Source organism: Akebia trifoliata, chromosome 16 (assembly GCF_017979445.1).
Source record: "Akebia trifoliata isolate Shusen 1 chromosome 16, ASM1797944v1, whole genome shotgun sequence".
NCBI lineage: Eukaryota > Viridiplantae > Streptophyta > Magnoliopsida > Ranunculales > Lardizabalaceae > Akebia > Akebia trifoliata.
In genome coordinates, this window is record NC_141390.1 from 1,399,317 (window position 1) to 1,414,359 (window position 15,043).

At 35.8% G+C, this 15,043-nt stretch overlaps 1 pseudogene; it reads right to left on the bottom strand.

The window, feature by feature from the left end:
• Positions 1–4,140: 4,140 nt before the first annotated feature.
• Positions 4,141–4,755, bottom strand: LOC147382178 (cytochrome P450 86B1 pseudogene; annotated as a pseudogene).
• Positions 4,756–15,043: the final 10,288 nt, after the last annotated feature.

A 15,043-nucleotide genomic window follows, 5' to 3' on the forward strand; every position in this document is an offset into this window, starting at 1 on the left:
AAGAGCGATTTAAAGGCTTGGAATGCAAATGTCATGGTAATTTAAAAAAACACTAAAAGACCCATGGCAGAAAAAGTTGCCCTTCTGGAAGGTAATTTAGAAGAAGGTGAATGGAACCAAGATACCTACATTGCCTGTCAAAAAGTGAAATCTGATTATTCTTCTATCAGCAAAGATTTGGAATCTTCTTGGCAACAAAAATCCAGAGTTATTTTGCTCAAGGAAGGGACCAGAACACTCATTTTTTTCACATGTTACGAAGATCAGGAGCTTAAAAAATAAAATTCGAGTATTAAAAACTATTTCTGGTGTTCTTTTGGAGGCATAAGAAGCAATTGGTAAATGTGCGGCTGAAGAGTTTGAATCGTTATTGTCTTCATCTAATCCAGATATTGTTAGCCCTTTTTGGGAGGTCATTCAACCTTCTGTCTCGCCTGAGATGAACTCGCGTCTTGTCAAAGTGCCAGATGAGGAAGAGGTTTGGGAGGTGATAAAGAATATGAAAAGCACGGGAGCTCCTGGTCCGGATGGGTTTTCTGCTCTTTTTTATCAAAAGGCTTGGACAATCATTAAATCTGATCTGATGACTGCAGTTGTTAACTTCTTCCAAGAAGGTATGATTCCCAAAGCCATTAATTCAACTTCCATTACTCTCATCCCTAAAGTTGAAACTCCGACTTCCTTTGCCCAATTTCGACCTATTAGTCTTGTAATGTTTTCTATAAAATTTTGTCAAAGATTGTGGCTAATAGGATTGGGTTATGCCTTCCTGATCTAATCTCAAAGGAGCAAAGTGCGTTTGTAAAAGGACGTAACATTTATGATAACGCCATTTTAGCTCATGAGATTATGAGAGAGACTTGAACAAAAAATCTCGAGGGGGTAATGTGGCTCTCAAAATAGATATGTCCAAGGCTTATGATCGAATGGAATGGGTGTTCATTTTTGAAGTTCTTAAAAGATTCGGGTTTTGTGAGGGATTTGTAAAGCTTATTAAAGGGTGTGTCTCGAATCCTCATTTTTCGGTGTTAGTTAATGGAATCTCCTTTGGCTACTTCAGTGCTTCTAAAGGTCTCAGGCAAGGTGACCCTTGTCCCCAGCTCTTTTCATTTTAGCCGAGGAGGTTTTGAGCAGGGGTATTAACAAGATTATGGACATGGGTTTAGTGGAGAGATTCGCTGGATCAAGCAGAATGGCTATCCCCTCTCATCTTTTATTCGTAGATGACATATTCATCTTCTCCAAAGCCTCAAAGAAATCTCTTGTTAATCTGCATTTATTCTTAGTTGAATATCAAAGGATATTCGAGCAGGCCATTAATGTTGATAAAAGTAAGTTCTACTTAGCCCATGATTTTTTGACTTCTAGAAGACGTTCTGTTCAGGCTATCCTCGGCTTTGGAGAAGGTTCTCTTCCATCTTCTTATCTGGGTGTCCCTTTGGTCTCTTCAAGATTGACTACGGAAAGTTGTAATGAGCTCGTTGAGAAAATTATCAAAAAGACAGCTGGTTGGAAGTCGAAACTTCTCTCCGATGGAGGTAGGCTCACCCTCCTAAAGCATGTTCTCGGTTCAATGCCTATCTACCTATTATCCATCCTCCCGATCCCAAAACATGTCACTGATTTGATTGAAAAGTATTTTGCCAAATTCTTGTGGGGTAGCATTGGAGAAAACAAAAAATTGCATCTTCTTAATTGGGATAAGGTGGCAAAGCCAAAAGAAGAAGGGGGTTTAGGTATTCGGCACCTAGTAGATATCCACAAAGTAGGTATGCTGAAATTATGCTGGAAGATGTTAACAGAGAAGGCATTATGGTCTGAGTTCTTGCATGGTAGGTATCTGAATAATAAAAGCTTATATCAAGCCGATTCTAATCAGAAATCTTCCATGATTTGGAAGTCTATGGTGCATCAAATGCCCTCTCTTCTTAGAAACTCAAAATTCTTAGTGGGTGATGGTGTTAAGATCTCCTTCATGTTTCACAACTGGCGAGGATCAGGAGCTTTAGTAGAACATTTCTCTTGTTACTCGGATAAAGCTTTGCTTAAGGAAGTTTGGTCTGCTCATGGTGGATTTGATTTGGAAAAAATTTCTCTCTTATTCAGCCTTGAGGTGGCTCGTTTTACTTCAGATCTAATCATTGAGAAAAACATATCCGACAGACCGATTTGGCTTCATACTACTTCCGGTCTCTTTTCCTCTTCAACAGCTTGGAATTGTATTAGAATCCAAGGTCAAAAAGCTAAATCTTGGAAGGTGCTTTGGAGCTTGAAGATTCCATCAAAAATTATAGTTTTTAACTGGAAACTATTTCACAAAGTAGTTCCGGTTGATGGTCTTCGAAAGCGTAGAGGATGCGTTTTAGCTTCTCAATGCCCCCTCTGCAAATCTGCCGAGGAGACGTTGAATCATTTATTCTTCATATGCCCCTTTAGTATCACAATATGGGGTGTATTCTGTAAGGATCAAGGTCTCTTTCCTCCTAGGAGAGCGACTTTCTCCTTCATGCTCTTATGGACAAAAAATGCCTCAAACTACAGGGAAGCTATAACTCCTTGCATCATCACGTGGGAGATTTGGATTACTAGAAATTCTGCAATTTTTGATGGTGTTTTTAGATCGGTGGCTGGAGTTAAAAGAAAGATTGATGCTTGGCTTTCTGAATTAAAAAATCCTCAGATTTTCAATGGTTCATCTAAGATCCTCTCTGTTAAGTGGAGCAAGCCACCAATCGGCTGGCTTACACTAAATGTGGATGGTTCAAGCTTAGGAATCCCCGGTGCAACTGGAACGGGATGTGTTATTCGTGATCATGAAGGATGCTTGATAAAAGCCTGCTGTGTTTTCTTAGGCCAAGGAACAAATTCCCTTGCTGAATTCCTTGCAGTGTTGCATGGGGTGCAGCTCATTAATCTCAATGGTAAGAACTTGTTAATTGAATCAGATTCGTCCCTTCTCGTTGGAGCTCTCAAAGGTAGGATATTCCCTTGGTTTCTTGAGCACATTGTGGCTAAGTGTCTACTCTTACTCAATGAGATTGAATGGGACGTAAGGCATGTCTTTAGAGAAGGGAATAATGTGACTTATGCGTTAGCGGTCTATGCCTCTTCATCTCGTTCTTCCGAGTCTTTTGTCCTTGTAAATACTCTTCCTTTAGTCGTAAGGCGGGCTTTTATTGGAGACCTCTTGGGTCTTCCAAATACCCGTCTTTTGTATTTCCCTTTTTAATATTATTGCTGGTTTATCAAAAAAAAAAGAATTATATAAGACATATGTTAATGGGTGTATTTATTTTTGTGAGTTAGACATTTTTTTTGTTTGATGAATGATTCTTATTTGAATTTATTTTTGGAATTCAAGTTGGATTGGCATAAACATGAATTGTGGTTAAGTATTTATTCACTTATTCATTTTCTATTGTTTATTTGCTTGATTTCTATATTATTTTCATATTATATTTGTTTTTGTTATGTCTTTTGATTAAAATCATTAATGATTGTGAATTTATTTATTTATTTAATGTTTTTACTTTATGATATTTAATATTAATTAGCATAAATGCATAATTGTGTTCTTTATGTTGTTGTAGATTGATATATTTTCTTGATTGATGATGGATTCAACTTTAAATAAGCAACAAGCAACAAGCAACATTTGATTTTAAGCATGCATTTGATCTTCGATCATCCCTTACAAGGTAAGTGTTTAATGATTTTTATTTTCTAATTGTTTTCATGATTTTTATTTTTAATGTGTTAAAAATAATAAGTATTTTGGATTGATTCATGTTTTTTATTACTATAAGATTAGTTCATTATTTTTTAATGATTTTTATTACTATTGAAAATATTAAGTATGAGAACCGAGAACCGATCCGAACCAATCCGAACCAAGATTGGATTGGATTGGTTCAGTTCTATAGGGTAATTGGATTGGTTCGGTTCCAAAGTTGTAGAACCGATCATGTTTGGTTCGGTTCCAATTTTACCAAAATCAGAACCAATCCGAACCATGTGCACCCCTAGTTTATGGTGAGGTGCATTACTAGTGGCCTAGCTAGTGCAACCCTTAACTAGTATGATAATTTGCATTGCTTAATTCTACGATTTTTGGAATTAAGTTTTGGACGAGTTCAATGGTCAAGGTTGCCTTGAGTTCACAACTGTGGTCACGTGTGGGAATTGGGCTTTGAATTGTGCCAAGAAGCTCACTAGCATGTTTGTGTAAATCTTAAAGAAATGTTAGACATCAATGAGGTTTTGACCAAGGAGCCTCCGAAGATCAAATTAGAACTCGAGAAAAATGCAGAGCAAGGAGAAGAAGTGTTGAGGCAGAAAGAGTTGTAGTATCTGTTTTGACTTACCTTGTAAAGTGTAGTGGTTATCTTTGGAAAGACGAGATACCTTAACTGAATACCTCAACAGGATTGAAGCAGCCACCATTTTCATCTGCATGTAAGCAAACTTCTTCCCTATGCACAGCCTTGGTCCTGCATTAAACACCAAATATTTAAAATCATTCTCCCTCACAAATTTCCCATCTTTGATCCACTTCTCTGGCTTAAACTCACAACAATCCTTCCCCCAAATTGCCTCAATTCGACCCATTTGAACGATGTTGTGCAGAACTTTCGCCCCCTTTTTAACGACTGATCCATTGGGGAAGATGTCGTCTTGTTGAGCCTCCTTTAAATCAATCGGAACCGGTGGGTACAGCCTCAGTGATTTGGATATTACAGCTTGAAGATACTCCATTTTCTTTAATTCATCAATTGTGAAAACAGTATCATTTAAATTTAATTGTTCCCCTCTAGTCATCAATTGTGAAAACAGTTTCATTTAAATTTAATTGTTCCCCACGGGAGACAAAAAGTCTCCCTATTTATAAAATTAACTCATTTACTTAGAGCATGTTACCTCTTCCCATGATGTTTGTCATTGATGACTCATGATGTCATTATGAGCTACTTTCTCATCTTATAATGGCTTTAAAACACCACCATCTAGGCTCATAATGGTCTTGAAGCTCTACTCTTTTGGCTTTTGTAATTGACAAGAGAATAGCTTTCAGTCAATAGCTGATTTGACTTGGTGGTTGTTCATTTCTTCGAGTTGACTTAATCATGTTATGTATCTGAGATTTGCTCTTCTAGTATTATGTTTCTTCCTACGATGCTACCCAAGTAACTGCAAGTTATGGTATTTTAATAAACAGCTTGGCTCTCCCTAAGGGATTTGTATTATATTAAGAGGATGACTCCTTAGAGAGACCGTATTGTCTCATAGCGAATTTATATGTATTGGCTCCCTTAAGGAGGCCGAACCATTTAATGATAGCGAGTGGAGGGGTCGGCTCCTTAGAGATACCGAACTTCCTTGTAATTTGGATGGGTGAAGGTAGTTGGCTCCAAGGGAGGCCGAACCTCCTTTAGATTTTATAGGTTGTAGGGGTCGGACAACATAGACGCCGAACCTCCTTTAGGCATGGTTAAAGGGTTGGATCCCTTTTGACCAAACCAATTGGGGTATGGGTCGGACCTTTGGTACTTGGTTGATCGGGTTTGGATCGTGTTGAACCGGATCCGAATGTCTTGATTTGGCAACTTTACTAATTCAAATGTTGGAGGTTCTTAAGATTGTCGTCCAAACACTCTCAAACTATCATTTGGAAGATCATGAGTTCATAATTTTAAAAAACTACTCTCAAACTACTTTTATTTGGCATATAATTTCATATTTGTTATTTTTTTAGGATGCCAAAAACATCTATCTTTTGACATTTCTTAGACAATCAATTGATTTTCTTCCTCAAAGCACATGCCATTTGGTCTCTGCTATTTGCATCCAAACATTGAGCTTGACTCTTTTGATAATCCCTATTTCATGCTGAGAAGAGACATAAAGAATATTCAATTGTCAAGTCCAACTCTTTTTTCCATGAAAAATGTCCAAACTCAAAGGTTTTTTGAACCCTAGTGTATGTTGAACTCCAAGCTTGAGATCATAAGAAGCGAAATGAACATTTTCAAGTGTCGAGGTCAATGCGCTACTTTCAATCACAAATATAGATCTTGCTGTTTTTTATGCTATAAATAAAAGTGAGATATTTTTAAAAAGAAACTTGAGTTCTATAGCAACAGATTTTTTGGGTCATTGTAGCCCAATCTATAGTGGTGGATGCAAAAATATGCCTTCAAATTTCTACAAACCGAAAATATTACAATTCTTTAAATCTCTAGCAATGGAATATATCATTGTGCAAATGGCATCCATAACTAACTATATGTCTATCGAGTCAGTTTTGGACCTTAAAGTTGTAGAAAATTCAGTCACTATTTATAAACACTAAATGAAAATTGGAGAATTCGACATGAAAATTTGACGGGCCAAGGCCCACGAATTTTAGAAACTGAATTTTGACGATCTAGGACCATCTAAATTCTTGATGTTCCCCAGATTTGATGGCTTAGAGCTGTCGAATTTGCCTCATCCTTCATTAATTTGACAGTTTCGGCCCGTCGAAAAAAAAAATTTTGACAACGAAAAATTCGACACCAATTTGACCTCTTGGTCCGTCGAATTTTATGAAATTTGACAGCCTAAGGCCATCAAATTTTGGCTTTTTTCACATTGTGAAACCTTAAATCTTATAGTCTAATTATCCCAAGCCTCAAGCTTAAAGCTTACTCTGAAAAGAAAGACTTGAACCCGATGCTCGATGTTGGATCAAACACAGAGCAATGAGTTCAATGCTAAATTTAGGTTGAAATTTCTTTCAAAATCGAGAATTGAATTAAATGAATTAATTGAGTAAGTTCTAATATAATTTCTTCTTCTAACACTTAATTCGGAGAATTTTATGAATATTTTGAGAATTTTGTGACTATGCTTCAGATTCAATAACTAAATTTTAGTACAAAAACAACTTTGTATTGGAGAGTTTCTATTAATACACCAAACTCTTACTTATAACACACTGATTTATATGTTGATAATTGTTAAATAGGTAAATTACCATTTTGTTCATTGAATATGAAAAAAATCCGATTTCGATACACTATTCATTTTAATGCCCAAAACATGTTTTCCAGTGAGCTCGTTACTTTTATAATCAGAGATCTTGCTGATAAAATATCAGAAACTACCCATTAAAAATATCAAAGGTGTTTGACTTTAATATTATTTACGATCTTATTGATAATTTATCAACGAGATAGCTAATTATAAAAGTTCCTTTAAAATTACTTGCGATATCACTAGTAATTTATCAGTGAGATCGCTAATTATAAGTGACAAACTCACTGGAAAATATGTTTAGGGAATTAACCACCGTGATTTGAAAGTGGTGGGCTGCAATTGTCTTTATTTTTATTAAAATGACCCTGAGTATATGAAATTTAAATGTAAAAGTGGGGGCATTTGTGGGATCAAAAATTTGGTGTCAAACCAAATCGATTCCGCCCTCTCTCATTATTTATAACTAGAAAATTGCATATACAAACAAACATTTATCTAAAGGGCTTATTTGTAATTAAAAAATTAATAAAAATGTGATATTAAAGATTACATGGATGTTTTTGTACTTTCAAAAACTAACCAACGTAATCTAGGAACATGCGATTATAAATTTCTAGGTTTTTGACTCAAATACCCTAAATTATTTTAATTTTAAATGTTAAGATTGCACTATTTTTAGAATTTGAATTTTGACGTCAAACTACTTTCTACTCCGCCTTCTCTCATTATAATAAGAAAGATTGTAAAGAAAATATAAGACTAATGATAATCTGACACTCTTTTTTCTGACGCTCCCTAATCTGATTGTTAAATAATCAAAAATATTTTTCTTGTGTGTGCCGAAGAAAAAAAAATCTACTATTATGATGAAAGTGTATAAAGAACTTCAGATTATCACGACAAAAATGTAAAGATGGGGCAATTGGTGGGATCCAAAATTTGGTGTGGAACCACTTTGACACCGCTTCTCTCATTATATTAGTAAAGATGATTAGGCCGGCACTTTTTAATAGACTTGTACGCCCGAATATTATATTTATTTGGGATATTGAAGTCCAAAGTGGGTACGAAGGTGGGTCCCATGTTCATGTTTGATTGACTCATGGTTTTTAAACTCGTCCGAGACTGAGACGTATCGCCCGAGTTAACTCGGTATCGGAGCTGAACGAGACCAACTCACAAAGTCATTTTTTTGACCGAGTTTTACATCTCACGTACAATTTTCAAGTTATGTCACGAGACGTCTCAAACGTATCGGAAAACTCGTCCGAGACGACTTGGTATCGGAGCTGAATGAGACGAGGCGCGATACCGAGTTTAGAAACCATGGATTGAGTTTGATTGCGGCTTCTAACACGCCTATATCTTCGGTGCATTTTCTCCACATGTCACGTGATTAGCGTATTTCAAGGAGTCCATCACACATGACACGCCATGGGAGAATCTCTTCTATAGGGGAAAAAAAAAAACCTTCCGTACATTTTGAGGTCCTATAAGTCTTTGCACACTGTAGATACGGTTTATAAACATTATACAAATAATATAAAGACAACTGGGAATTAGGAGTGTCAATGGATAGTCAAAATTTTGAATTTAATTTGAATTCAAAAAATCGAATATTATTCAAAAAATTTGGATATTAGATTCGAATTTAGATAATTTTATAAATTTGAATCCTTATTGGAGAGGGATTGGGATATTCAAATTTCAACAAAAAAGGATGCAGACTCCTTGAGAAGCAAATCCTATCTCTCATATTTAAAATCAATAAAACATACTTCTTTAATAAATCCAAAGCATCTACAGTTCTTGACCTTATAAAGTCGATTGAGTGTGCGGCATGAGGTAGTCAGTTATCACCATATTTGTTTTATTTTTAAAAAAAAACTTCATAACAAAATGTTGTATAAGGCCCTGTTCAAGCCATCCATACTTGTTGCCACGACCACCTTCATCGGAGATAATAAAGGCTTGTCTTGGATCTACAAATGGTCTGATTTTGTTACCATGGTATTGTAAGGTTACCAATTCATAACCTTATTTACAGGATTTGTTGAAAAGAGGAGTACATCATCTCAAAACCGAAGAACAACATTAGGCAGCGAAATGTTTACATTTACCTGACTGATATCTCTCTCCTTTTCTGTAGTGAATGCCTCACTTTTCTTTAGCTTTAACATTTGGTAATCTTTAAAACCATGAAAAGACAAAAACAATCCAATAAGATTGAGTTCGAAAAACTATATGTCATGAACATGAGGCTAGTATATATAGATGAATCATGATTCAGGCCACCATTTAGGAATACTAATATTACATATGTTATGGAAACTAATTACTTAAATTCGACAAGGAAAACAACTTACTATATCACTGTAATCATCATCCACTTCAGATTTATTTCCATTCAAATTGATCTCTAAATCAACCCCATCTTGACCCTACACCACAAAGCAATGATTAACAAAATCTGAGAAGCACACCACTACTGCGTGAGCTATTAAGATTTTGTTGTCTGGATGCAGCATTAGGCAAGGTCTGTTACTAAGAAACTAAGAAGGAAAAAAGAAGGGAACGAGTCAGGTCCATGCATATTCGAATAAAATAAAAATTCAAGCACCCAAAGATGGGGAGAAAATTTGTTAGTAAATTTTGGATTGGAAATTCAAGAAGTGATGGTGTCGAACCATGTGCCACAAATCTCTAATCTTCAATGGGTCCCCTATAAGTTTGGCTAACCCTATGTTTTCTTTAGCTAATAAAAAAGTTTTCACTTACACAATATAAAATAAAAAATGCTACCAGACCTCTTTTTGCTATTTGACACGCTTCAAATAACTAGATTGCTTCTTTCGAAACTCCATTGAAAGGTTTTGAAGGTCAGTAGTGAGAAACTACAGAACATAGATTCATTCCTCAATTAGAGCTATGTAAACCTCACAAAATGGGAAAAAAGATACGCCTTTTTGGTTATAAATGTAACATCCTTAATTTAATATGTTAATAGATCTTCTTGGTGAAGGAAAGGAGATTAAGCTTATAAAAAACTCTTAATGCATGTAAAGTGCATCACCCCTTAACACCATTCTCATCTTCGACAACATTTGATGGAATAATTATACTCTAGAAAAAGTTGAAAAAACAACTAAAAATTATACCTTCGAGATGAACTTCGTCAAAGTCAACCTTATTTTTTCTTAGTACGATCTCTCATTACCGGTAACCATATGGCCAAAACTTAACCTAGACTCATCTCCATCTGTTTCTTATAGATCTATAAAGAACCTTGTATGAATATCATAATTCAACAATGAGACAAAGAATGGATCTTCTCTTGATTATTTTCTATATTGCAATACCTTATTTTAGATGAAGAAGACAAGCATAAAAGAGACTCAACCCGAGATGGAGATGAAGCTGAAATAATGATTGGGTTTTTCTTGCCTGGCGTCTTCACCTGTTCTGTGCTGTCTTCAGTGAATGGAGATGGTTAGGATTTGAGTCGTAGAAGAGAAGATGATGGGGAAGAAAGAAATTTGATTTGAATATGATATTTTTATTATGATTTGGGTTATAGATGTGGGGAGTTGTTTATAAATAATGAAAGATTTAAGTGATTAAAATAGCACGTGTTATTTAAATGTGTTCTATCGTCGGATTTCGCTAGATCTATATTTATCTAACGTCTGAAAACATTTGTATGGATGTTGGTTTGAGAGTTTGGTAAGGGAACGTGATCCTATATATATCATTTTTCTTTGAAAATAAAAAAGAAATTAACATTACAGAGTTGACAATGAATATCCAGTTTCCTACCATGCAACAATGGCTCACCGGCTTAACATAAATAATAATACGAAAATTAAACCAACACGTTGCACTTATAGAAAGTAAATAAATGTGCACCTAAAAGTAAATTACCCCTGGGTATCCATTCATCAACCCAGACATAGAATCACATGTAAGATGCAAATATCACTTCTTGGGTGTGATTATGACATTTTATCGTTCCATCCATTTTTTCTCTTTTTTCTGGTATTTACACTTTTCTCCCTTTTCGAATTCAAGCTACTTTTTTTGGCATTTATCAAAATAATGTAATTTCTTTAATAATAATCATTTTTAAACTTTACAATTCATTTTTAATAATTTAATTGAAAACTATAGTAAATTTAGTCGAAACGGGATTTTGGAAATGCACGAAATTCAAAATGTCAAAACCAATGTTGTCGACAACTAGCGGTGGCACCATCAGTCCTGTCGCCAGAATTGGTTTCTTCGTTGATTCTTTGATCCATTTTTCCACCCACGATTCAATTGTTAAAAGTAAAATAAAAACACATCAACCATGAAACTCTCATGTGAATTTGAAATAAATGAAAAGAAATCTACAATTTAAAATAACATTACAATTTCAATAAAAGCCCTAGATGCAATTTTTGCGATCTACAATTATCAATATCAATTGAGAGTCCCCTATTGAAGTTCGTGATTGTTGAACGCTTTAAAGCAAGACTGGTAGCTAAAGGGTACACTCAAACTTATGGAATCGACTACACATAGACATTTGCACCTGTAGCTAAAATCAACACAATTCGAGTGTTGCTGTCTTTAGCTGCAAACTTGGATTGGCCCTTACAACAGTTCGATGTGAAGAATGCTTTTCTGCATGGCGAGCTGTCTGAAGAAGTATACATGGATCTTCCACTAGGATGCAGGGCATCAGAAAAACAGTGTCAAAAGGTGTGCAGATTGAAGAAGTCATTATATGGGTTGAAGCAATCCCCGAGAGCATGGTTTGGAAGATTTACAAAGTCAATGAGAATTGTTGGCTATCATCAAAGCAATTCAGATCACACTTTGTTCCTGAAGAAGCAAGATGGTAAGATTACAGCACTTATTGTATACGTGGATGACATGGTGGTTACAGGAAATGATCCTGAAGAAAGAAAGGCTCTACAAAATTATTTGTCTAGAGAATTCGAAATGAAAGATCTAGGTCCTCTGAAATACTTTCTTGGGATTGAAGTTTCTCGATCAAGTATAAGAATTTTTCTATCTCAAAGAAAGTATGCCTTAGATCTTTTACAGGAAACTGGAATGTCAGGATGTCAACCTGTGGATACACCAATAGAAGAAGGTCTGAAATTGTGTATTGAACCCAACCAAATACCCGCTGACATAGGAAGATACCAAAGATGTCGCGCCCCGCCGAACGCTAACACAAATCCCCATGTCAGATCTCGAGGTATTAGGTGGCACCTCGAAATTTCGACATGGTCTCCTCTGTTTATGTTAGCATTCCAAGGCGTTCAACCTGCACCTGATAAACGACATACAATCCTGCATATAACAAACAAAATATAATACTAGCGGAAGCCTATATACATCTAATAATGTTCGATAGATCAGAGTGCGGAAGAAGAAAAATTATATACAGGATTATACAAAATTCCTCACTCTAACAGAATTCCTAACACTCAAGACAAATCCATAAGACTACTTGGAGAAACTGACACCACTAGGGGGTATAGTCCTAGTACTTACCAGGTGACGGACTCTAGTTGTCTATCTGACCAACCAGATGATCCTCATTCATTTTCTACACTTGTTTCGCCAAGCTTCAAATCTGAAACTAAAAAAAATAGAGAAGGAAAGGGTGAGTAACAATGGTTACCCAGTAAGGAAGCAACAATTTCTGCCAATAACCTCTCCTAACATGAACGAATAAACATACTGAATCATTTTAAAGTAAACAAAATTTTACAAAATAAACTACGATTAACTGGTACATATAGCCAGGGATGAGCAACTAAACATTTTAAAACTGACATCACATCAATCAGCATTACTCACTATAACATTCTCTTTTTATACAAATCTAATTGATCAAATGGAAATATTAAACATGCATTTCATTTTATATATCAAAATAAGCAACAAATACATAATACACAATGGTAGAGTATTGGAATTAGAGTGTTGGGATTCACGACTGGATCGCTCCCAGTCGGGACATGATGTTACAATTTCTCTCTGACTTTTAGTTCCTGATTTTGTGGCCGGTCGCTGCACTTACCACGTTTGGTTGACCATTTATCCGGCTCAGGCTGGCCGTTTGACGTGACCGTAAGCAATGGGTCTCTTTTCGATGTGTCAGAACGTTCGACTACTATAGATTGTTAGTGATCACTGACTAATCATCTTCGTCTATGCTTATCAGGCGTGCAAGTGATTCCCAAATATACAAACCATTCGTATACGACCACCTTTACATTACAAGTTCACTGGTAAAGATAGAGAGGAATAAACCCGGATTCCAATTGTGACTCCACTCTCATACGCGTCCCATACCACGTATGAGTTTGGTGGTCCCTACCGTACATCCCAGGATAGTACACCACTCCGGATGATATGATGCACTATCCCTTCAGGCATTCACAAACTCTTTAACAGCTCACAAAATAGCTACTTATATATATTATTTTCATTTGAAAACAAAAGAGAAATTAACAATACAAGGTTGAGAATAGATATCCAGTTTCCTACCATGCAAGTGTGGCCCCCCGGCCTAAAATAAATAACATAACGGAAACGTAAACAGCGCCTCGCGCTAACAGAAAGGAAATAAACATGCAACCAATAATATTATCCCTGGATATCTGTTCACCAACCTACACACAACACAACAACGTAAAATGCAGACATCACCCCTCGGGTGTGACTCTGACATTTTATCGTTTCATACCCTTTTTCCCTTTTTCCGATTTTTCCAATTTTGAATCTCTTCAATAAAACATCCATTTTCTGATATTCATCAACTCAACATGAGTTAATTGAATAGTAAATCGTTTTTCTAACTATGAAATTCATTTCTATCAAAAATCTCGAAAAATACAAAACTTATATTAAAACAGGGTCCGAGCGGTGCACAGGACCCAACTGACAGAAATAACCCGATAAAATATCCTATCCACGTATAATTTGTAAAAAATACAATTAAACATGTCAAACATGCAATTTCTGGCGTGAATTTTTAAATAACATAAGAATTCTATATTTTGAAAACTCACCACAAATTTTTAATAAAATCCTAAATGCAATTTTCATAATCTACGATTACTAATAGAAATTGAGAGTTCCTTACAATCACTAGGCGACGGAATTGAAGCACGTGCGCAGAAATCGAGGCGATTGGCAAGGAAATCGAGATGGACCGAACTTCGAAGCGGCTGATTTTCGGTCCGTCTCGATTTTTGAAACTGGCTTGGTGGTTTTGAAGATCTCGATGTGCTCGTCTCTTCTCCCTTCGACGGCGAAAGACGATTTGACCCCGAAATCGATGAAAACCGAGGTCGAAGTTACGAAAATCTCCGTATAAAAATACGGCTGATTTTTTACTATACGGGATGAAAAAGACGAGAAAACGGAAGGAACTTGGTTGGGTTATGTAGAGAATGAGGCTGCGGACGTTTCTCCCTTCTGCGTCGGAAAGCGATTTGACCCCGAAACGGACGAAATCCGAGGTCAAAGTTTTAAAAATTTCGTATCCAAATATGGCTGATTTTTGACGATATCGGGTGAAATAGAAAGTGAAATGAAGAAAGGTTGGGTGGGTTTTGTAGAGAACGAAGCTGCGGACCTTTTTCTCTTCTGCGGCGATCGTCAAAAGTGGACCGTTTGCGAGAGATCTGATGTGGAAGGTCGAAGAGAAATTTTTTTTTTTTTTTATTTTTATATGTCTCAGCCGTATGGACGCGTTGGGGAAGATGACATATAAAAAAAATATTAAAATTATTATTTAAATAAAATGTGGGACGAATTCGGTATTTTGTCAATTGTTTCGATCGATGATAACTTGATCATCCGGATTCCAAAACTGACAAATGAATATTCTATTTCATCTAATTTTTCGTTCCGGATCTAATGGTGTAGTCAATTTCTACAAATTTTATCTCTAACAAAAATTTACATTTTTGGCCTGAGGTGACCCCTAAACTTGATGTCGTTTTCGTTTTTGGCGATA